The sequence below is a fragment of the Choloepus didactylus genome, chromosome 7 (genome assembly GCF_015220235.1).
Source record: "Choloepus didactylus isolate mChoDid1 chromosome 7, mChoDid1.pri, whole genome shotgun sequence".
Lineage (NCBI taxonomy): Eukaryota > Metazoa > Chordata > Mammalia > Pilosa > Megalonychidae > Choloepus > Choloepus didactylus.
Window position 1 is genome coordinate 74,453,364 of NC_051313.1, and position 19,210 is coordinate 74,472,573.

General features: G+C 38.4%; 2 pseudogenes; both read right to left on the reverse strand.

Moving 5' to 3' along the window:
* Nucleotides 1–13,854, reverse strand: part of LOC119540619 — a 153,083-nt pseudogene extending 139,229 nt beyond the window's left edge.
* Nucleotides 13,855–13,996: 142 nt separating this feature from the next.
* LOC119540621 lies at nucleotides 13,997–14,765 on the reverse strand (annotated as a pseudogene).
* Nucleotides 14,766–19,210: the final 4,445 nt, after the last annotated feature.

Below are 19,210 nucleotides of genomic sequence, written 5' to 3' on the forward strand. Positions count from 1 at the left end.
CCTTAATTGCTCTCTATTGCTAGTTCCCCTACATTCTACATTATAAGCCATTTGTTTTATATTTTTCAAAGTTCACATTAGTGGTAGCATATAATATTTCTCTTTTTGTGCCTGGCTTATTTCGCTCAGCATTATGTCTTCAAGGTTCATCCATGTTGTCATATGTTTCACGAGATCGTTCCTTCTTACTGCCGCGTAGTATTCCATCGTGTGTATATACCACATTTTATTTATCCACTCATCTGTTGAAGGACATTTGGGTTGTTTCCATCTTTTGGCAATTGTGAATAATGCTGCTATGAACATTGGCGTGCAGATATCTGTTCGTGTCACTGCTTTCCGATCTTCCGGGTATATACCGAGAAGTGCAATTGCTGGGTCGAATGGTAACTCTATATCTAGTTTTCTAAGGAACTGCCAGACTGACTCCCAGAGTGGCTGAACCATTATACAGTCCCACCAACAGTGAATAAGAGTTCCAATTTCTCCACATCCCCTCCAGCATTTGTAGTTTCCTGTTTGTTTAATGGCAGCCATTCTAACCGGTGTTAGATGGTATCTCATTGTGGTCTTAATTTGCATCTCTCTAATAGCTAGTGAAGCTGAACATTTTTTCATGTGTTTCTTGGCCATTTGTATTTCCTCTTCAGAGAACTGTCTTTTCATATCTTTTGCCCATTTTATAATTGGGCCGACTGTACTATTGTCATTGAGTTGTAGGATTTCTTTATATATGCAAGATATCAGTCTTTTGTCAGATACATGGTTTCCAAAAATTTTTTCCCATTGAGTTGGCTGCCTCTTTACCTTTTTGAGAAATTCCTTTGAGGTGCAGAAACTTCTAAGCTTGAGGAGTTCCCATTTATCTATTTTCTCTTTTGTTGCTTGTGCTTTGGGTGTAAAGTCTAGGAAGTGGCCGCCTAATACAAGGTCTTGAAGATGTTTTCCTACATTATCTTCTAGGAGTTTTATGGTACTTTCTTTTATATTGAGATCTTTGGTCCATTTTGAGTTAATTTTTGTGTAGGGGGTGAGGTAGGGGTCCTCTTTCATTCTTTTGGATATGGATATCCAACTCTCCCAGCCCCATTTGTTGAAAAGACCATTATGACTCAGTTCAGTGACTTTGGGGGCCTTATCAAAGATCAGTCGGCCATAGATCTGAGGGTCTATCTCCGAATTCTCAATTCGATTCCATTGATCTATATGTCTATCTTTGTGCCAGTACCATGCTGTTTTGGCAACTGTGGCTTTATAATAAGCTTCAAAGTCAGGGAGTGTAAGTCCTCCCACTTCCTTTTTCTTTTTTAGAGTGTCTTTAGCAATTCGAGGCATCTTCCCTTTCCAAATAAATTTGATAACTAGCTTTTCCAAGTCTGCAAAGTAGGTTGTTGGAATTTTGATTGGGATTGCATTGAATCTGTAGATGAGTTTGGGTAGAATTGACATCTTAATGACATTTAGTCTTCCTATCCATGAACATGGAATATTTTTCCATCTTTTTAAGGTCCCCTTCTATTTTTTTTAGTAGAGTTATGTAGTTTTCTTTGTATAGGTCTTTTACATCTTTGGTTAAGTTTATTCCTAGGTACTTGATTTTTTTAGTTGCTATTGAAAATGGTATCTTTTTCTTGAGTGTCTCTTCAGTTTGTTCATTTCTAGCATATAGAAACATTACTGACTTATGTGCATTAACCTTGTATCCCGCTACTTTGCTAAATTTGTTTATTAGCTCTAGTAGCTGTATCGTCGATTTCTCAGGGTTTTCTAGATATAAGATCATATCATCTGCAAACAATGACAGTTTTACTTCTTCTTTTCCAATTTGGATGCCTTTTATTTCTTTGTCTTGCCGGATTGCCCTGGCTAGCACTTCCAGCACAGTGTTGAATAACAGTGGTGATAGCGGGCATCCTTGTCTTGTTCCTGATCTTAGAGGGAAGGCTTTCAGTCTCTCTCCATTGAGTACTATGCTGGCTGTGGGTTTTTCATATATGCTCTTTATCATGTTGAGGAAGTTTCCTTCAATTCCTACCTTTTGAAGTGCTTTTATCAAAAAGGGATGTTGGATTTTGTCAAATGCTTTTTCAGCATCTATTGAGATGATCAATTGATTTTTCCCTTTTGACTTGTTAATGTGTTGTAATACATTGATTGATTTTCTTATGTTGAACCATCCTTGCATGCCTGGAATAAACCCCACTTGGTCATGGTGTATGATTTTTTTAATGTGTCTTTGGATTCGATTTGCAAGTATTTTGTTGAGGATTTTTGCATCTATATTCATTAGGGAGATTGGCCGGTAGTTTTCCTTTTTTGTAGCATCTTTGCCTGGTTTTGGTATTAGATTGATGTTAGCTTCATAAAATGAGTTAGGTAGTGTTCCATTTTCTTCAGTGTTTTGAAAGAGTTTGAGTAAGATTGGTGTCAGTTCTTTCTGGAAAGTTTGGTAGAATTCCCCTGTGAAGCCATCTGGCCCTGGGCATTTATTTGTGGGAAGATTTTTGATGACTGATTGGATCTCTTTGCTTGTGATGGGTTGGTTGAGGTCTTCTATTTCTTCTCTGGTCAGTCTAGGTTGTTCATATGTTTCCAGGAAATTGTCCATTTCCTCTACATTATCCAGTCTGTTGCCATACAGTTGTTCATAGTATCCTCTTATAATTTTTTTAATTTATTTAGGATCTGCAGTTATGTCACCTTTTTCATTCATTATTTTGTTTATATGGGTCTTCTCTCTTCTTGATTTTGTCAGTCTAGCTAGGGGCTTGTCAATCTTGTTGATCTTCTCAAAGAACCAACTTTTGGTGATATTTATCCTATTGTTTTTTTGTTCTCTAGGTCATTTATTTCTGCTTTAATCCTTGTTATTTCTTTTCTTGTACTTGGTTTAGGATTGGTTTGCTGTTCATTTTCTAGCTTCTTCAGTTGATCCATTAGTTCTTTGATTTTGGCTCTTTCTTCCTTTTTAATATATGCGTTTAGTGCTATAAATTTCCCACTTAGCACTGCTTTTGCTGCATCCCATAGGTTTTGGTATGTTGTGTTCTTATTTTCATTCGTCTCAATATATTTAGCAATTTCTCTTGCTATTTCTTCTTTAACCCACTGATTGTTTAGGAGTGTGTTGTTTAACCTCCAGGTATTTGTGAATTTTCTAAGTCTCTGATGGTTATTGACTTCTAATTGTATTCCATTGTGGTCAGAGAATGTGCTTTGAATAATTTCAATCTTTTTAAATTTATTGAGGCTTGTTTTATGTCCCAGCATATGATCTATTCTGGAGAAAGTTCCGTGAGCACTAGAAAAGTATGTGTATCCTGGTGATTTGGGATGTAATGTCCTGTAGATGTCTGTTAAATCTAATTCATTTATCAGATTGTTTAGGTTTTCAATTTCCTTATTGGTCTTCTGTCTGGTTGATCTATCTATAGGAGAGAGTGATGTGTTGAAGTCTCCCACAATTATTGTGGAAACATCAATTGCTTCCTTTAGTTTTGCCAGTGTTTCTCTCATGTATTTTGTGGCACCTTGGTTGGGTGCATAGACATTTACGATTGTTATTTCTTCTTGCTGAATTGCCCCTTTTATTAGTACGTAGTGGCCTTCTTTGTCTCTCAAAACATCCCTGCATTTGAAGTCTATTTTATCTGAGATTAATATTGCTACACCTGCTTTCTTTTGGCTGTAGCTTGCATGAAATATTTTTTTCCATCCTTTCACTTTCAGTTTCTTTGTGTCCCTGTGTCTAAGATGAGTCTCTTGTATGCAACATATTGATGGTTCATTTTTTTTGATCCATTCTGCGAATCTATATCTTTTAATTGGGGAGTTTAATCCATTTACATTCAACGTTATAACCGTGAAGGCATTTCTTGAATCAGCCATCTTATCCTTTGGTTTATGTTTGTCATATTTTTCCCCTATGTCTATTAATATCCTTTATTGTACCCATACCGAATCTCTTTAGTACTGAACCTTTCTCCAAGTCTCTCTGTCCTTTCTTTGTTTCTCTGTCTGTAGGGCTCCCTTGAGTATCTCCAGTAGGGCAGGTCTCTTGTTAGCAAATTCTCTCAGCATTTGTTTGTCTGTGAAAAATTTAAGCTCTCCCTCAAATTTGAAGGAGAGCTTTGCTGGATAAAGTATTCTTGGCTGGAAATTTTTCTCACTCAGAATTTTAAATATATCGTGCCACTGCCTTCTTGCCTCCATGGTGGCTGCTGAGTAGTCACTACTTAGTCTTATGCTGTTTCCTTTGTATGTTGTGAATTGCTTTTCTCTTGCTGCTTTCAGAACTTGCTCCTTCTCTTCTGTGTTTGACACTGTGATCAGTATATGTCTCGGAGTGGGTTTATTTGGATGTATTCTATTTGGAGTTTGCTGAGCATTTGTGATTTGTGTATTTATGTTGTTTAGAAGATTTGGGAAGTTTTCCCCAACAATTTCTTTGAATACTCTTCCTAGACCTTTACCCTTTTCTTCCCCTTCTGGGACACCAATGAGTCTTATATTTGGACGTTTCATATTATCTATCATATCCCTGAGGTCCATTTCGATTTTTTCAATTTTTTTCCCCATTCTTTCTTTTATGCTTCCATTTTCCATTCTGTCATCTTCGAGGTCACTGATTCGTTGTTCAACTTCCTCTAGTCTTGTACTATGAGTGTCCAGAATCTTTTTAATTTGGTCAACAGTTTCTTTAATTTCCATAAGATCATCCATTTTTTTATTTAGTCTTGCAATGTCTTCTTTATGCTCTTCTAGGGTCTTCTTAATTTCCTTTATCTCCCATACTATGGTCTCATTGTTCATCTTTAGTTCTTTGAGTAGCTGCTCTAGGTGCTGTGTCTCTTTTGGTCTTTTGATTTGGGTGCTTGGGCTTGGGTTATCCATATCGTCTGGTTTTTTCACATGCTTTATAATTTTCTGTTGTTTTTGGCCTCGTGGCATTTGCTGAACTTGATAGGGTTCTTTTAGGATTTGTAGACCAATTGAAGTCCTTATCTCTAATTTATCAGATCTACAGCTTCGTGGAGTACACTTTCTCTAACTAACCAGCAGGTGGCGTCCACGAGCCACCTGTTCTCCACAAGCCAGTTCTCCCCTGCTTAGCCTTTTGGTGAGTGGGGGAGTGAGTCTTGTGGGGTCCAATTGGTGTACCAAGCTTGCGTGTGTAGTTGGTGTTGCCTGCCCTGTATATGGGGCGTGTTTCTGGGCAGTCAGGGAGGGGGGGGGTGGCTCTAACAATCAAATCTCCCTGGTGATCCTAGAGTTTTAAAGCTGCTGCAATAGTCTAATCCTTCAGTTCAGTCCTGCCACAGTTTGTCTCTGCCACTGACCCACAAGTCCTTGGTATTGGCGTATGGCTCCTGAGACTTGCAAGTGGGCCCCTCTTCCAGGCCGTGCACCCCGGGTCCTCTGTTGAGGGATGACTGTGCTATGTCACAGGTGAGTGCCGTCCCCCCAGGGCAGTTCTGGGCTGCTGGGCTGTGTAGGGAGGCTCCCAGTCTGCTGAAATGATGGTTGAATGGGGCTTTGTTAATTCACACTGCTCTACCTTCCCAACTCTGGGACAATCAGCTGAGGTTGCAGGGAAGGCTAATGTCCACACCCAGTTTTGTGGTGTGTGCCTGTTATTTGAAGCACTTCCGTCACACTGGGTTGTTTGGGGCAGTTCTGGGCTATGGGGCTGGCGATGGGCAGGAGTGTTTCCTGTCCACCAGGATGATGGCTGTGAGCGGACACCCCCCTTTTCTTGGGAAGTTGTGGTGTTTAGTGAATTTTCTCAGCCACTGGATTATTGCGTTTTGTCTCAGAGCTCTCCTAGTTCTGCTCTTGACTTGACCTGCCCAAATAGCAAGTCTTTGAAGCTTTCTGTATTGGGCTTCTTAGAGTAATTGTTTTAGAAAAAGAAAAAAGGATTAAAAAACAAAACAAAACAAAACAAAACAAAATAAAACAAAAAAAAAACAGGCCCTCCTCAGAGATCTAATGGGTTATTGAAATGCTAAGAGACAAAGCAACCAGGGCCATTAAGGAAAGGTCCACAGGGCAGAGAGATCAGCTTTTCTTCGGGATTTGCATATGTGCCTCAGGGCCCTTCCCCTTTCTGTGTTCACCAGAACTCCAAAAATCCTCCGCTTTTATTTTGGAGTTTTTCGTGTTTTTTTTTTCTATGCCTGTCTCCTCTCTGCTGGGCTGGCTGCTCTCAGATTCTCTGGTGTCTGGTCTCAGTGTATCTATGGTTGGAGTTTGAATCAGTAGAATGAGTTTCCGATAAGGGCTGCCACTGCAGTTCTCCCTTCTCCTTCCCGGAGCTGACAGCCCCTCCTCCCACGGGACTGAGCCTGGCAGGGAGGGGCGCGGGTCCCCTGGCCGCAAAAACTTACAGATTTCGCTGATCTCAGCAGTTCCACGTTTTCATGAGTGTTGTATGAAGTATGCCCAAAGTCAGATTGCTCTGTGGTGTACAGTCCACGCAGTTCCTGGCTTTCTACCTACTTTCCTGGAGGAGTAACTAAAACATACAGCTCACCAGTCTGCCATCTTGCCCCGCCTCGGTGCAAGACTTTTAAGAAGAAAGTGGGTAGTCAGTCTTAGAGTCTTATTTTTCCCTTGTATGTCTGTCCATTTTCAAGTATTTTTTTCTAGAAAGACTTATTGCTTACATTTTCTGATGATCAAATTATTTGAAATTAAAGATAAAATGCAGAACTTCAGTTTTCGAAAATTTTTCACCTCATCAAGTTTAGCTTGTAATAGAATAAACACATGGGAGGTAGAATACTAAGTGGTGGCTCAATATTGTATTAATTTTAGTTACTGTCAGTAAGAGCAGGAAAAGACCAGTGAACTAAGACTTCAGGTCTGGGGTCTTAACTGTTTTACTTAGTTTGACTCATTGCTTTAAGTTAGAAATCCCAAAAATCTGCTCAGTTTCCTATTCTATGAGATAGGCATAACATCTGTTGTCACCTGGCAAGGTGTAACAAATGAATTTTATCATTCAGTAATATGCTTTGAGATCCCTGTGAAGAAAGGTTTAATCCAACGGAGATATTGTTTGGGTTTGATCTTTGCAAACTGTAGAAGTTTCAGAAATTATTTAGTTTAATACAAGCTAAAAATACAATATATTTTATTCTACACAATATCTGCTAAAGCATGGAGATCTGCAGGGATTAATGGAAGTATTTGGCTTAAAATGCACATCTAACTTCACCATAAGGTCTCTGAATTGTCATTTATATAGATCTCTTTTCATTTGAAATGTGATTTTTTTTTGAGCTAAGCTTACAAACTTCTTAAAAATCAAGAATTAGTTTTAAAACTGCATGCTGTTTTATATAGTATTAAAAAAGGAATAAGTAGGATATTTTGAATACTTGATTATGAATGAAAACTTTCCAACCCTATTTCCTTCTCTTTTGTCTTCTATCTGCCTTTCTCTTATATATACTAGTTTTTGTAACTGAAAATGTGTTTCACCTCAAGCTCCCAATCTAGTCACTTGATTCTACTTCTGTTAGCTTCATTCTCTCTCTCCTTTTTTCTTTTGGTGCTGTGACAGAAAAATCTCTCTTCTTTGCTCTAATAAGTCTGACACATTTTCAGCCCCTCTGTCATTTTTCGCTTTCCTTTCCAAGCAAAAACATATTCACTGCCTTGTATTAAATTAAACGCATGTTTCTTTGAATTTTGAGACTTCCTTCAGTGAGACAATTACAGACCTTGGGAAACCTGTGGAATTTTTCTAGCTTGTTATTTCTGTGGATTTGTTGTTTAGTCAAACAGCTTGGTGATTTAGCCAATAAACCATTAAATCTGGACATCTGGTCAGAATGATTAATTGGAAGTACCATGTTACAAGCTATTGTTTAAGTAGGCAAGCATTAGTGTGGTTGTTGGTAATAAATTTTCAATCTTCTTTCTCTTTATGACATTGTCTCTGTTACGTTCCATATAATTCAATTCAATTCCACAAATATTTGAATACTTGCCATCTGCTTAGCTGCATGCTAACTAGTGTGTGTGTATGTGTGTGTGTGTGTAAGTAGAAGATTGCCCCTATTCACGAGGTACTTACCAGTGGGGTTAGGTAATGAAGATTGAGGAAACAATGGAGATTTTATCTACTATCCACTTTTCTAATATCCTGCAGTTTTCAAATATCAGCCCCTCCAAAATAATACCTCCATTGAATTAAACCTTCCTTCTCAGGATCTCAAAGTATATTATTGCATGATAAAAGTAATTTGACTACTCTCCACCATCACAGTATTTATTCATTGAATGGGTGAATTTCTTTCAATACCAAAATCAATCCCCTCAAGTTACACATTTTACCTAACAATTTATATAGTTCCATAAATAAAAGCATTGCTCTAAGGATAACATTACTATTTACTGAGTACTTACATGTGCCACACATTGTGGTAAGCACATCCTTCATTTGAAAATTATTTGTTGATCATCTACTATGTGCTAAGTACTGAAGATGGCAAAGAAGACATTATGCCTCTGAGGAGTTCTGTTCTAATAGACAGACAACAACAACAACGACAAAATAGAAAATGAGATGATTAAAGATTATAGTAACTAGTTTGAAGGGAAATAGGATAGTGAAAAATATGGGATGGCCACTCTAGATGGAGTTGTAAGAAAAGTATCTATAAGGAGATGATAATTAAGTGATTCTTCAGGAATGGAAAGGAGGCATTCATGTGGAGGACTGGGGGAAGGGATTGCTATCCTAGGGAAGAGCATATACCAAGGTTGTACAATGGGGAAGTACTTGCTGGATTTGAAGAACAGACAGGGGGATAGTGAATGAGTGAGTGACAGAGTGGCAGGAGATGAAGTTGGTGGATTAAGAGGAAATGAACTATGCTGGATGTGATGGTTCAGTTCATGTGTCAGCTTGGCCAGGTTATGGTGTCCAATTGTTTGGTCAAGTGAGCACTGGCCTGATTCTACTGTTGGGATATTTCATAGATTTAAATCATCAGTAAGTTAATTGTATCTATGGCTAATTATATCTACAATCAAATGAAGAGATTGCCTTCAACAAAGAGGGAAGTCTGATCCAATCAGTTGAAGCCTTGAAAGAACTGATGATTCTGCAGTTGGAAAGAAGAATTTCCATTTCTACTTCAGCCAGCCAGCTTCTTCTGGGGAATTCATCAAAAACCTTCATCCAAGTTGCCAGCTTGCAGCCTGCCCTCCGGAATTTGGACTTGCCCATCCCCACAGTCACATGAGCCAATTTCTATAAAAAATATAATAAAATTTACATAATATATATACATATCTATCTCCTCTTGGTTCTGTTTCCCTAGAGAACCCTGACCAATATACTGGACATCATTGGACATGGTAAAAAGTTTAGTTTTTTTCCTAAAGAACAGTACTCACCAAAGACTATTAAGAAGGGGAAGGATGTGATTTGATAAAATGTTTTAAGAGGATCACTCTGAAGAATGTATGGCAGGTGGAAAACTGTGGACTCGGGGAGATATGCTTATCCATCTGTAAAATTCTGGTGGTATTAATGAGGGTGGATACAAAGAAGACAGAAAAGTGGAAAGTCTTGGTATGTGTTTTAGCTGAAGACAAATACGACCTAGTGATGGATTGGATGTGGGGGGTGAGAAAAGTGAGAAAATAAGTATGAATTCAATTATTTTAAGCCTCACAACAAACTTATGAATTGTTATTATTATCCTCATCTTACAGATAAGGAAAAGTGAGGCATTAAGAAAAGAAAACTCTTGCCCAAGGTCTAAAACCTATTAAGTGGAACCATGAGAATTGAACCTAGGCAAATAATTGTAGGGCACATATCAACTACCATGCCATACCTAACAACATATATCTGATATCTTTCCAAGTATTACACTTGATTTTAAGCTCTCTACTTCAATACATTTTCATTTATCTTTAATTCAACATATAGAATAGTTCCAAACTGAACTTTTTCTTTCACTCTATAAGTTAGAATAAATGTTAAGTAAATTAGCTGGCCTCAGATTTATTTAAAAATCTAACTTCCAGGATATTTATGAAGTCAGCACAGCTTCTGCATGGTACATTAATATTTAATATTAAATTATTAAATTTTAAATTTTTATTTATTTAATAAATATACTAAAATCTGTGTTTAATATGTCTACTCTGGTATGCAGTGAGAAATGATATTAATAATAATAATCTTCAATTACAATAAGATACTTAGTTCCTTATGAATCATCAGTTAAAGGCTAGGTTTGCTTTAGGCGTATTTTACTCTTAACTATTATTTTATTGTATTCTAGGACTTTGAAAATTGTTTATCACTTGGTATGGTCTTTGTGAACTCTGTTTAATCCTTCAAGTATCCACAATCGTTTAAGTATCTTGGCCTCTTTAGAGGCCAGCAAGAAATGGGAATTACTCAATTTTCAGATTTTCCAGAAAGCAATTCAGGAAATTTTCAGAAACACCATGTGCTAGACAATTATGAAATAAATAAGATGGAACTCTTTCCAGAACAAAAGAAGCTTACATTCATGTGTGTGTGTGCATGAGTATGGTGGGAGGATGATTTCTCTCTCTCAGACTTCCTATTTGCCTTTGTAGAAGAAGGTTTCATCAGAACTTGGTTGACAAGAGAACAAGATGTTAGCTCAGTAAGACCGAGGGATTTCTATTTGTTTTTTTTTTTATCATCATTGTATTTATAGTGCCTGGAACAGAGCCTGGCATTTGGTAGTTGCTCTCTATATATTTGTTGAGTAAATGAATAGTTGAATGATGAATGAATAAAAACAAGAACAAATACTCCTGTGTCCTCAAGTGGGACAGCCTAAAAACAAAGAGTCCAGAAGGGAAAGTAATTGAACTATAATTCCAAATTTTATTTTTGCTCCTCTTGGAACTTTAGAGAGGACTTAACTTGTTATCTACAGCTGCATATTTTTAAAGCCCCTTTCTTTTCCCAGTTATCTCACAACTTAATAGCTGTGCTGAGCCTCTCCTAGTCCCCATTCTCAACTTTCTCTACAAAGCTCTCCCGAAACACTCACTTACTGGGGCTTTTCTCCTTCTTCCTTCCCCTTTCTCAAGCTGTTTCATTTCCTTTACCAATGGTGAACAGGACTTCCTCTGCTCTCACCCACTTGCCCTGCTAGATGGCAGTGGACACTAAGGGCATCCAGATGCACTGTGCCCACTGCCTGCCTTCCTTCCTATGGGGTCACCCATCAGGAATGCTAGAGACATGCTTAAGACATCAATAAATCAGGTACAATGAAGTATGTCATTTTGGAAGAAATTGCCTATTTAAAAATTAGAATTCAGGGGAAAACCCACTATTTCTTCACACTTTTAAAAACAGACTTTATTTTTAGAGCAATTTAGGTTTACAGAAAATATTATCCCCAATGTGCCCACTCTATATCTCCTACATCTTGCATTAGTATGGTACATTCGCTACAACTGATATATATATATTAGGGTAAATTCTTTGTGTCGTACAATTGTTCTATGGGTTCTGACAAATGCATAATGTCATGCATCCACTATTACAGTATCATACAAAATAGTTTCATTGCCCTAAAAAATGCCCTGTGATCCATCCAGCCATCCCTCCCTCTCTTCCCTTAACCTCCTGGCAATCACTGATTTTTTCACTTTCTATAGTTGTGCCTTTTCACACCAGGTGCTTTTACATGGAAATATGCATTTAAAGTTCTTCCATGGCTTTTCACGGCTTGATACCTCATTTCTTTTCTTTCTTTCTTTTCTTTTTTTTTTTTTTGCATTTATATCTTCAGCTTGTTTTGATTAAAAGTTTTATGAAAAAGAAATCCTATAAATAGTAAAAAGGGAGAAACATGGCCTGAAGCAAATGGTGTCAATACATTTGTAACAAGGTAAAGTTGCTCAGCCTATTAAAAAAGGAAAAAATAAAAGTAGTCGCTGATAGCAAAACTTTTAATTTCAAGGGGCTGGGAATGTGAGGTGACTAGTACTAATAGCTAATTCTCAACTCTCTAGCCTTGATCATCTGTCCCTTCTCTCTTTTCCTACAGAAAGCCACATTAGATGAAGCAAGCACTCCCTGTCTCCTGTTTGAGGAGTTCTGAGATAACACTGCCAGCAACAACATAGCTAGTTCCACCAACCCTGAGAGAATGTGAAATATTCATCAACGTATTTTTCTTTACCTTTGCAGGTAAATACTGGAAGTAAATAGGGGTATGAAATTCATCAGGTGGTTAGGGGTGTTTTACATTCAGTTACTTGGAAGTATGGTGGACTCAGTTTTTCTGAATCTTATACACATTAAAACAGGGAAAAAAGCCATTTGCAGACAATACAGTTTTTGCATTAAAGGTGAATCTGTAACAAGAAATCTGCTCAACTCAGATCTGGCGGCCCATGAAGAAGGTAAGCTCTAAACTGTGACTGAGATATGCAGATGCTGGCTGTCTTAGTAGGTTATGCCCTACTGAACCAGATGTAGCTACTAGGCAAGAGGAGGAAAAAAATACATCTTGTCCTCTATAAGCATAGTTATGTTTGGAGACGACCCCCAGCTCTGAAAAAGGATTATTTTTTACAATAAATTTAATACTCAGAACAGAGCCTTTAAATAGTAGTTCATTTTGTTAAACCTAGGTGTTTTTTTTTTTTTTTATTTTTTTACTTTTTTTAAATTTTGTGCTTTTAAAGTTGAAGGTTACACAATAATCATGCATAAAATACAGAATTCCCATATACCACCCCACCACCACCTTGCATTGGTGTGGAACATTTGTTACAACTGATGATAGCACATTTCTAACATTGTGCTATTAAAGTCCGTGGTTTAACTTAAAGTTCCCTGTTTGTGTAGTGCAGTTCCATGGATTTTCTTTTTAATTTTTATTCTGTTACCATATCTACCAGCTACATTTCCCTTTTTTAAAAAAATCAGTTTTACTGAGATATAGTCACACACCATACAATCATCCATGGTGTACAATCAACTGTTCACAGTACCATCATACAGTTGTGCATTCATCACCCCAATCCATTTTTGAACATTTTCCTTACACCAGAATCAGAATCAGAATAAAAAATAAAAGTAAAAAAGGACACCCAAATCATCCCCCCCATCCCACCCTATTTTTCATTTAGTTTTTGTCCCCATTTTTCTACTCATCCATCCATACAGTAAGGGAGTGCAATTCACAAGGTTTTCACAATCACACTGTCACCCCTTGTAATCTACATTGTTATACAATCGTCTTGTCAATGCTACTGGGTTGCAGTTTGGCAGTTTCAGGTATTTCCTTCTAGCTATTCCAATGTATTAAAACCTAAAAAGTGTTATCTATATAGTGCATAAGAATGTCCACCAGAGTGACCTCTTGACTCCATTTGAAATCTTTCAGCCACTGAAGCTTTATTTCATTTCACTTCGCATCCCCCTTTTGGATAAACCTAGTTTTTACCAATGACTTAAACTAAAACCAATTCAAACCACCAGGTCATGCACAGTAAATAAGTTAAAACTCTCACAATGAGGAGTAAAAGGGAGTAAGGTCATAAGTGAAGAACAAACCCTACTAACCTAAGAGGAAAAAAAAAACTCTTTCGTATGTTTTGTATAGGGTAGGGAATAGAGGGAGAATATTTTCATTATGGCTTTAGGATGGAAGCACTTTAGGCAGTCTCCTACCTCATTCCCCAAATCAAAACCATGGTGCAGTGGCAGAGCCAGAATACAACCTAGCCTCTCGGGGTACACCACTCCCACAACTGTACCCGGTGTCTGCAGTCCAGTCGCTTGCACTTTCCACGGCTCCGGAGGAAGCAGCTACTGTTCATTCCAGTAGATCCAAAGTCAAAGGCCTGCGGTGGAGAGAGGGGTCAGGCGTAGGGCTAGAGCCCTTGTGGTCGGTGGAGGGCAGCCGGGCCCAGATCCGGGAGGGGCACATCTTCTGCCCACCGCTCCCGGGCGCCGGCGGGATCACAGGAAGACCTTGGGACCTGGATAGGGTTCCCCCACACACCAGAAGTCATTGGCCTGAGGGGTCTCCAGGAGCCACACCTCCAGGCCAAGCCAGAGGCCTCCTTGGACTTGACGGGCTCTAGCACCCGGTAATAGTGGCAGTCCTGGCTGTCGTCGGGGTTGTAGGGAGGTGCCAGAATGTCCAGGAAGGCGGTGGGTTTGTCCACGGCATTGATCTGGTGCAGGTTGCCCTGGTGCGAAGTGAGGACGTAGGGGCCGCTGGCCTCAGTGTACAGTGCCCGCGAGGACAACACACCTGGCCACAAGGCGTCCTGCTCCCGGGTCTGCAGCTGCGGCTCCAATTGCTTCTCCAGCGGCTGGGCCCGCGGCCGGCCGTGGCCCACAGCCAGCCTCCAGCTTGTCCACGCAGCTGAGCGTATGGTGCGGTAGAGCACCTTGAGCATGCCGCGCATGCCCGGATGGTCCTGCAGCGGGATGGACGCCCGGCTCTTGAGCAGGAACTCGCCGAGGATGAAGCCATCGGTCTCTCAGATGTGCATGTAGGTGACGGGGTAGGGGGCAAATTGGGCGGCAACGCTTGCAAAGTGGCCTTGCGGGGCAATGTTCAGGTCCTCAGTGTGGACCTGGGTCAGCAGGCCCTTCAGCTTGCTCAGGTTCTCTGAGAAACCTGGCGGCATCGGCGCTTCCGGGCCTGGCGCCACGCCGCGGTCGGAAGCTCCTCGGCAACGCCTGCTGCCCCGGAAGTGAGGCACGCCTGGCGGGCGATCCGTTGATCAGGGAGGTCATGTTGTTTCAGCGCATGGGTGACGGTCCTTCGGCGAACCCGGGCCGGCCCCTTCTTTCCTCTGTCCTTGCGGTCCCCGGTGGCTGCCATGGCTGCCAGCAGCGCGGGGCCAGTGGGGAGGGAGCGCAACTATCGCTCCCTGGGGCGCACCGCTCCGCTGCTGTCAAGCGCAGCAGCCAAATCCCCGCCTCGCGGTCCCCCTTGCGCCCCGCTTCTTTTATCACTGAATAATATTCCATTGTATGGATGTACCACAGTCTGTTTTCCATTCACCTATTGAAGGATGTCTTGGTTGCTTGCGATTTTTGGCCATTATGAATAAAGCTGCTATAAAAACATTTGTGTGCAGATTTTTGTGTGGATATAGTTTTCAACTCATTTGGGAAATACCTCCAGCATGATTGCTGGGTCATATGGTAAGACTATATGTAACTTTGTAAAAAACAAAACAAAATACTATACTGTCTTCCAAACTAGCCATACCATTTTATATTTTTGCCATCAAAGAATGAGCATTACTATTGCTGCACATCCTCATAGGCATTTGGTATTGTCAGTGTTTTCAATTTTAGCCATTCTAATAAGTGAGTAGTGGTGCCTCATTGTGTTAATTTGCAATTTCTAATGATACATGATGTTGAGCATCTTTTCGTATATTTTGTGCATCTGTATATTTTCTTTGGTGAGATGTTTTTTCAGATTTTGCTCATTTTTGTAAGTGGGTTGTTTTCTTCTTGTTGAGTTTAAGAGTTCTTTGTATATTTTGGATATGTCTTTGTTATATATGTGTTTTGAAAATATTTTCTCCCAATCTGTGGCTTGTCTATCATTTTTTTAGTAATGTCTTTCACAGAGCAGAAGTATTTCATTTTAATGAAGTCCCAACTTATCATTTTTCTTTTTCATGGATCATGTTTTGATAATGTATCTAAGAAGTTACTGCCAAACCCATAGTCATCTGGATTTTCGCCTATATTATCTGCTAGAAGTTTTATACTTATGCATGTTACATTTAGGTTTGTGATCTTTGTTGAGTTAATTTTCTTGTGAAAGGAGATCTGTGTCAAGATTCTCTTTTTTTTTTTTGTAAATGCATCACTAGTTAAAAAGACTATCCTTTCTTCATTCAGTAGCCTTTGCTCCACTGTCAAGGATCAGTCCATTATATTTGTGTGTGTCTTTTTCTGGACTCTAGTCTGTTCCATTGAACTATTTGTCGATTACTTCACCAGTACCACCCTCTCTTGAACACTTTAGTTTTATAGTAAGCCTTGAATCTGGGTAGTGTCAGTACTTTTTGTTCTTCAGTATTATGTTGGCTATTTTGGATCTTTTGCCTTTCCCTACAAACTTTGGAATCAGTTTGTTGATATCCACAAAATAACTTGCTTAGATTTTGAATGGAATGAGTTCTTTCTGTAGATAAAGTTGGGAAGAATTGACATTGTGCTGGTTTGAATCTCTTATGTCCCCCACAAAAGCCATGTTCTTTAATGCAGACTTACTAGTCTTTTGATTAAGGTGGGACCTTTTGATTAGGTTGTTTTCATGAAGATGTGACCCATCCAACTGTAGGTGAGATCTTTTGATTAGGTAATTTCTGTGGAGGTGTGGCCCCACTCCTCCAGTGACTCACTGGAATTCTTTAAGAGAGCTCATAAAGGTAAGGAGCTCTGAGAAGCTGAGAGAGACATTTTGGATAGAAGCTAAGATACTAATCCAAAGTTTGTGCCTGGGAGAAGCTAAGAGCTGACACAGACCCAGATGCTTGGAGACACTTGGAGATGCAGTCAGAAAGACAGTTGGAGATGCTAAACTAAGAGATGAAGCCTAGAGTTTGCTCCAGAGAAGCTAAGAGAGGACTCCCAGATGCTTAGAGAGAAATGCCCCCAGGAGAAGCAAGCAGAAAGCTGAGAAAAGCTTACAGAGGCAGAAGCCCAGAGACAGGAGAAAGCCATTTTGAAACCAGAACAGGAGAGTAAAGGACCAGCAGACACCAGCCATGTGCCTACCCACCTGACAGAGGTGTTCTGGACGCCATTGGCCTTTCTTCAGTGAAGGTATCCTCTTGTTGATGCCTTGGTTTGGACACTTTTGTGGCCTTAAAACGGTAAGTTTGTAACCTAATAAATCACCTTTATAAAAGCCAATCCATTTCTGGTATTTTTCATTCCAGCAGCTTTAGCAAACCGTAACAGATATCTTAAAAGTTTGTCTTCTTTTCTATATATTTGGATCTTCTTTGATTTCTTTCATAAGAGTGTTGTAGTTTTCCTCAGGTAGAAATTGTACATATTTTATTTGATTTTTACCTATTTCATTTTTGTGGGTTAATGTAAATGGTGTCGTGCTTCTACTTTCATATTTTAATTGTTAATTGCTGGTATATAGGAAGACATTGACTTTTGTATATTAACTACATATCCTGAAATCATGCAACAATTGCTTATTATTTCCAGCAGTTTTTGGGTAATTCTTTGGGAGTTTCTACATAGAAAATCATGTCACTGGCTAACAGTTTTATTTCTTCCTTCCCAATCTATTACCCTTTACTTTGTTTTCTTGTCTAATTACATTAGCTAGATACATTCTTGTCTTGTTCCCAATCTTAGAGGAGAGCATCTAATTTCTCACCATTAAGTGTGATGTTAACTCTAGTTTTTTTTTTTTTGTAGATATTCTTTATCAAGTTGAGAAAATTCCTCTCTATTCCTAGCTGGCTGAGGTTTTTTTTTTTTTTTTTTTTTTTCATAAATGGGTGTTGGATTTTGTCAAATGCTCTTTCTGCATCCACTGATATGATCATATGGTTTTTATTCTTTAGTCTGTTGATATAATGGGTTACATTAACTGGTTTTCAGATGTTGAAACAGCTTCGCTTATCTGGCTTGCATATCCCACTTGATCATGGTGTATAATTCTTCTTGTATATTGTTGGACTTAATTTGCTAGTATTTGTTGAGGATTTTTCATTATGTTCATGACAGATATTTGTCTGTAATTTTCCTTCCTAGTAATGCCTTTGTCTGGTTTTGGTATTAGGGTAATACCTCATAAAATGACTTAGAAATTGTTCTCTTTGCTTCTGTTTTCTGGAAATGATTGTAGAGAATTGTATCATTTATTTAAATGTTTGGTAGAAATCACCAGTGAAACCATAAAGGACTGATGCTGTCTTTTTTTAGCAGGTTATTAATTATTGACACAATTTCATTGATAGTACACCTATTCAGATTATCAATTTGCCCTTTGTGGGTTTTGTGCAGGTTGTGTCTCTCAGAGTTGGCCCATTTCGTCTAAGTTATCAAATTTGTGGGCACTGAGTGGTTCATAATATTCCTTTCTTGTTCTTTTAATTTTTATAAGATCAGTGATGATGGTTCCTCCTGATATTTACAATTTTTATCTTTTCTTTTTTTTTTTATTGGTTAGTTTGTTTAGAGATTTATCAATTTTATTGATCTTTTCATTGAACCAGCTTTTGGTTTTGTTGATTATCCTATTATTTTCTATTTACAATTTCATTGATTTCTACTCCAATTGTTATTATTTTGTTTTTTCTTCTGCTTACTTTAGATTTAATTTGCTCTTCTTTTTTGAGTTCCTGAAGATGGACATTTACATTATTTATTTTGGATATTTCTTCTTTTCTAACATATGCATTCAATGTTATAATTTTCCCTTTAAGCCCTTCTTTAGTTGATTCCCCAAATTTTGATAAGTTGTATTTTGTTTCAGTCTTTCAAAATATTTAAAATTTCTCTTTAAACCTCTGATGCATGTGTTAGTTAGAAATGTGTTGCTTAATCTCCAAATATTTTCAGGTTGTTTTTCTGCTATTGATATCTACTTTATTTCCATTGTGGTCTGAGGGCATACTTCTTATGATTTCTATTCTTTTGCATTTGTTACTGTGTGTTTTATATCTATCTTGGTGAATGGTCCATGCGAGCTGGAGAAGAGTGTGTATTCTGCTATTGTTTGATGAAGTTCTCTATAAATGGCAATTAGATCTAAATGATTAATAGTCATCTAGGTGATTGAATTCTGCAACTATAATAGTATATATGTTTATTTCTCCTTGAAGTTCTGTTAGTTTTCCTTGTGTATTTTGTTGTTAGGAGCATACACATCCGGAGTGTTATGTCTTCTTGGAAATTGACTTTTTATCATTATATAATGCCCCTGTTTATTCATGATACTTTTCTTTGCTCTGAAATTGTTTTGTCTGCAATTGGTATAGCTACTCTGGTTTTCTTTTGATTAGTGTTTGTTTCATGTATTGTTCTCCATCTCTACTTTTTATGTATCTGCATCTTTATTTTAAAGTAGGTTTCTTGCAGACAATGTATAGTTGGGTCTTGTTTTTATCTGCTCTGATAGTCTCTGTCTTTTAATTGGTATATTTAGACCATTAATATGTTTTC